Genomic DNA, 6,000 nt, shown 5'->3' with positions numbered 1-6,000 from the left:
ATGTGACCTATGCCTTCCTTCATAATAGTCGCGAAGTTCTTCACTTAGGCTCTTGCAAGAGTTATGACTACTATAGGTGGCATGTTTTTCTCTTTTCATTTCTTTCATTATTTTTCTTCTTTCTTCCTCTCTTATTTTCTTTCTTTCATCTTGACTTATTTCTTCCACTTTTTTTTTCCTTTTTCTTTTCTCTCTTGTTTTTCTTTCCATAACTTGAGGGAACTCAACTCATCTAAGATTCTAGATAAAGGGTCTTTATGACTAGTACCCTTGCCATTAACACTAGATGAATGATGACTCATGTTGGTTCCTAAGTTGTGGTTCTTTCTTTTTGGAGGTTTGAAAACAAAAGGTAAAAGAAACTATGGTTGAAACTAGCCAAAATAAATACTAAAAGAGGTGTGAAAGATAAGGTAAAAACTAATTGGTAAAGTGCAAGCTATCTAGGCGGTTTGACAATGGAAGATAAAAGAAATAAGCTACGAAAGTAAGCAAGAAATGTAAATTAGGCGAATCCTAAGAGTGTTTGGATGACCACATTTAAGGTTCCCAACAAAACACTCACAATCCTAAGGGAAAATTGCCTAAAATTATTACACACAAAGGGAAGTAGGGTGACCTATTGGAGGCTCCCAACTTACTTCCAACGAAAGGCCTTTTTGTTACAAAATTTGAAAGCAATGAAAGTAAAGTAAATTGTCAATTACAAAATTACAAAAAGGTCCTCAATTTTGGTGGTTTTTCTCTCTTTGGTGATTCACTCAATTTGGAGTGCTTCTTAGTCCAATAGCTCATAAGGTGGTTGGCCCCTTGCTTCTTGACTCAAATTCTTCAAGGGATGACACCAATCCTCCTTTCCAATTCCCTATATGGCAACTCACAAACAAGGAAACAAAGAGACAAGTAATAACCAAAGACCAAAAAATGAAATGAAAGTTAAACCAATGGAATTTTAACAAGACATTTTTTTCAAGGATTATTCAACAATTAAAGCAATGAAAAGGACATAGAAGCAAGTTAGGACTCAAAGAGAAACTTAGAAAGGCTCTAGAGTAGAGTAAAAAAAACTAAAAAAAAGACTCAACAAACCTCTAGCTTTGGCACTTGTTTTCACACTAATTTTCTATTGAAATTTAGGAACTAAGACTGGTATAACAGAGGCACCAATTATAGAATAAATTTTGAGTCAAAACAACAAGCACACTTCCCTTTCACTTTTTTTTCATGGATACTGATTTTTCTGCCAACTTGTGTGATTTTTAGTATTTTTTCCTTTTATCCAAATCACTTGGTTCTTTTTGTATAACTTTTTTACAGATGTCTAGAAAGTTCAGTAAAAATTTCAGCTCAAAATTCAAAGTAAAAAATTCTTAGTAATTTTTACAAGTTTGTATGTCCAAGCTGCCAGCACCAGCGATTTTTTTTTAAGCATGGTATATTGATTGCCTTGGGCTTACTTTCAACCTTACTATGTATGTTGAACTCACTAATATTGTTTAACACAGTTTCAGGAGTTCAATATTCACTTAGGATCAAAATTTCAGCCAGCAATTCAATCACCAAAACTCAAATTCACAATAGACACAATCATAAGGAAACCTAAAAGTTCAAGAAAAGGTTCACAATCAAAGACTCTCTAAGAATTTTGCATGAACATGTTAAGGACTAATTAACATGCAAGATTTGACTCAAATAAAATAATAGGCTAAAAGAATTTCATACACTCATGAACAAATGAGTTAGACAAAGAAACAAGAAAATAAAATTCAGCACAACATAAGAAATCTTATGTGACAAGTTTCATGACTAGACATGACTTCTATGACAAAACTACAATAGGTGAACAAGTCACTCTAGATTTTTGAGGTTTTCTTATACTTTAATATTTTTGTAAGAATTTTATGGTTTAGGTTTCAGCCAAAAAAAATAACAAGACAAAACTCAAAGGAACCTAAACTCAACATAATTCATGGTTCAAGAACAAGAACAAGAAATTTGAACCATAGAAAATCAAATCTAGCTTCTATAGCAAGTTTAATCGGTGGAAACTCTAAAGAATCATGTTAACAACATTTAGCACAAGACATGTGAGGAGATACATGGAGAAAAATGAAGAAACAACAATAAAAGAGAAGGTAAAGCAAAAACTTTAATGAAGGTTTAAGGAGCACCTACTTGAAGCTCTTGTGCTTTGATACCACTTGATGGAAGCTTGCTTGTGGGGCTTCTATGGAGGATGGATCTTTGAGCTTCAATGAGATCCTTTAATGGTGATTTTCCACCATGGAGATGCAGCGGAAGACAAAGGAGAAGAGGTGAGAGGAGGCGCCATCCACTAGGGAATAAGCCATGAAAGAAGGAGCTTCACCACCAAGATGAGCCTTGGATAAGAAGCTTGGAAGGATGCTTCAATGGAGGAAAAGAAAGAGGGAGAGAAAGAGATAGGGGGGAGCACGAAATTAAAGGAATAAAAGAGGGAGAGAAGTGGAACTTTGAAGTGTGTCTCACAAGACTCTCATTCATCAAAGTTACAACAAGTGTTACACATGCTTCTATTTATAGACTAGGTAGCTTCCTTGAAAAGCTTTCTTGAGAAAACTTCCTTGAGAAGCTTCTTTGAGAAAACTTCCTTGAGAAGCTAGAGCTTAGCTACACACACTCCTCTCATAACTAAGCTCACCTCCTTGAGAAGCTTCCTTAAGAAGATTCCTAATGAAGCTAGAGCTTAGCTACACATACCTCTCTAATAGCTAAGCTTACCTCCTTGAGATGAGAAGCTAGAGCTTAGCTACACACCCCCTATAATAGCTAAGCTCACCCCCATGACAAAAAAAACATGAAAATACAAAAAAAAGTCCTTACTACAAAGACTACTCAAAATGCCCCGAAATACAAGGCTAAAATCCTATACTACTAGAATGACCAAAATACAAGGTCCAAAAGAAGGAAAAACCTATTCTAATATTTACAAAGATAAGCGGACTCATACTTAGCCCATGGGCTTGAAATCTACCCTAAGGCTCATGAGAACCCTAGGGCCTTCCCTTGGATCTCTAGCCCAATCTACTTGGAGTCTTCTATCCAATGCCCTTGCGGGATAGGATTGCATCAGTTTCTATTAATTTTGATTCTATCTTTATAATTATAACTGTGAATTATACATGTTTGAAAAACCAATTGATGTCCCAATGAGAAATTGTCGTGAAATTGATATGTTTTTGTGTTGAGTATGAACCCTAAAAATTGAGTTTTTTTTGTTAATTAACATGAATTATATTCTCTTTAATTGTTTATTTTATACAAATTATTGTCTTTGTTCTGTATTTTCCCACAATGATGATCAACATGTTATATACATATATATATATATATATATACATACATATATATATATATATATATATATTATAATAATAAAATAATAAATTAAAGAAAGTTGAAAAGTTAATGCCTAGTAGTATTTCTTTTGATGTAATTTTAATTTAATTGTTGTAGAAACTCTTTTTGATTGAAAATAATGTAGCTTGATTTAGTGTGTGTGTGTGTGTGTGTATGTATGTAGTGTCATGCAAATATTATTACTGTGTGATGTGTATATGAGTTATGAGGCGTGATAAATTGTTATAATGAGAATATAATATTGTTGTTGAGATTGAGCACAAGTGCAAAGTTGAACATGTGTTAAATTTTGAGATACATGTAAACATGTGATGGTGGATTGTGACATTATGAGATGTTAAATTGTGTACATGGAATTTGGTTGTGAATAAGTGTGTGGTTAATACTTGATGTGAGAATACTTGTGTTATGAGCTGTGAATTATACAATAACCTGACTGTTGTTTACCTTGGGAAAAGTGTTTATGCATAGTGTTAAAGGGAAAGTGTAGGATTCCTAGTGAGGAACCTCAAGTGTTAAATTGTAGCACAATGTGTCAAACGTGTTTGAATCATGAGTGTGAGGTTGTGGATATTGTATAATTCATGAGCAGTGTCTGCGTGCAAAAATTGTTTTAGGGGTTGGACCTGAATTAGGAAGGTGAGGCCCTAACGGATTCTTCGGAGTCTAGCCCTTGGGGGTAAAGACACTCGGTTTGAGTGCTCCTTTAAGTTTATGTTGATCTCATATGGTTGAAGCATTCTCACAAAACAGAGTGACCCTGACTGGTCACCTTATGATTTTACTTAGTGAGAGTGACCTGACATATCCATTGTGTGGGGTGTCTTGTTATGTACTCCTAAACGCCCTAAGGTGGTTTTTCACTGACATGGTACCATATTGCATATAGATTTGAGTGTTAGTATAATTGTTTCATAACGCTTGCTAATTGTTTATTATGACATTGATGAGTGTTATTTCATCTTGACTCGAGTGTGTGATTCATGGGTAATGTGATTGGTGATTGAAAAATGAATTTTAAATGATAAAGTGATGAAGTGACATTGATTGTATAAGTTGAGCTATGTTATAATTAATTACACAATTTATTTTGATTACGTATTTGTTTATTTGTATTTTTTTAAAAAATGTGATAACTCACTCGCTGTGTGTTATTTGTGTGTGGATCCTGTGATGATCTCGATCTTTGTGTTCGTGGGAGCAGATGACTAGGTGGATGACTTTAAAGAATATCGTGCTAGAGGATGCTGTGACATAATGCTCTGATAAGATGTGACATTGGGGATGAGTTTTTATTTTAATTGCATGATGTTATTTATTTTATTTTGCCTCACTGATTTAACAAAATTTCTTTTGTAAACTTTGACGACCTTGTTCTGAGCCGGATATGTTTTTAATAAGTTTTATTAGGTAAGAGTGAAGTGAATGTGAACCTTTTACCCACATGAACTTGTTTATCAATATTTTTTATGTTTTATTTATTTATATTTATGTCAGGGTAGAGGGTGTTACACAAGTTATGCATTGAAATAGAGACAAATGCCAACAAAAAACTACTTTTCTTAAGAACCTTCAGGAGTTGGAAAACAAACTGAAAGATCTTCAAAAGGATCTAAAGGAGTTTAATGAACTTCACAATCATCAAAAGGAAGAAAGATATGATCTTTGGAGAGAATATGTACAAGCACACAGAGATTATGATGAACTCAAAGTGTGTAAACACTATCTTTGGGTGGAATGTGAAGAACACAAGAAATCTACAAGTTTTCTAAAAAGTGAGCATCTGAAGGATCAAGAACTTAAAGGTCAACCTCAAGATGTTGTTAAAATTCATGAGGAATTAAGAAACTTAAAGACTACATTATCTTAATTTGTCAATGGAACAAACAACCTTAACAAGTTGTTAGGATATTGTAGAAGTTCAATTGACAAATCTGGAAATGGATATGAAGGGAAGGTATATGATTATGATGAAGAATTGGACATATGACGTCCAAATGTAGGGATCATCCTAAGAAGGATTCACCCAACCCCTTCATGACTAACACAAAAAGACCCAAAAATATTTGGGTACCCAAGAAAATAATTTTTCCTGTTACAGATATCCTTGATAGCGAGAAACAAACTCCTGTCATGATACCTAGACAGTGGCTACTCACGACACATGACGGGAGAAAAGGCTTTGTTCCAATGCTTGACTCCATATCATGGTGGAACAATCACTTTCAAAGGGAATCAAAAAGGCAGAATAACCGACGTGGGTTAGATTGGTATTTACCCCTATCCCTCTATTGATAAGGATTTGTTTGTTGAAGGTCTTAATCATAATCTTCTGAGCATAAGTCAATTATGTGACAGTGGATATGGTGTATCCTTCAACAAGGATGAGTGTGTCGCCCAGTGTGAGGACGAGTCTCTTTGATTCTCTGCAAAGAGAAAAGGCAACCTCTACAAGATAAAACTAGGGGAACTCTCAAATCAAAAGGTGTTATGCTTAAAATCTATCAAAGAAAATCACTGGCTATGGCATAGAAAACTTGGCCATGCAAGTTAGAGGTTAATGTCCAAATTGCAGAAAAATAACCTTGTAAGAGGTTTACC

Source organism: Glycine soja, chromosome 11 (genome assembly GCF_004193775.1).
Source record: "Glycine soja cultivar W05 chromosome 11, ASM419377v2, whole genome shotgun sequence".
Taxonomy (NCBI): Eukaryota; Viridiplantae; Streptophyta; class Magnoliopsida; order Fabales; family Fabaceae; genus Glycine; species Glycine soja.
Note: the sequence above shows the minus strand (reverse complement) of the source record.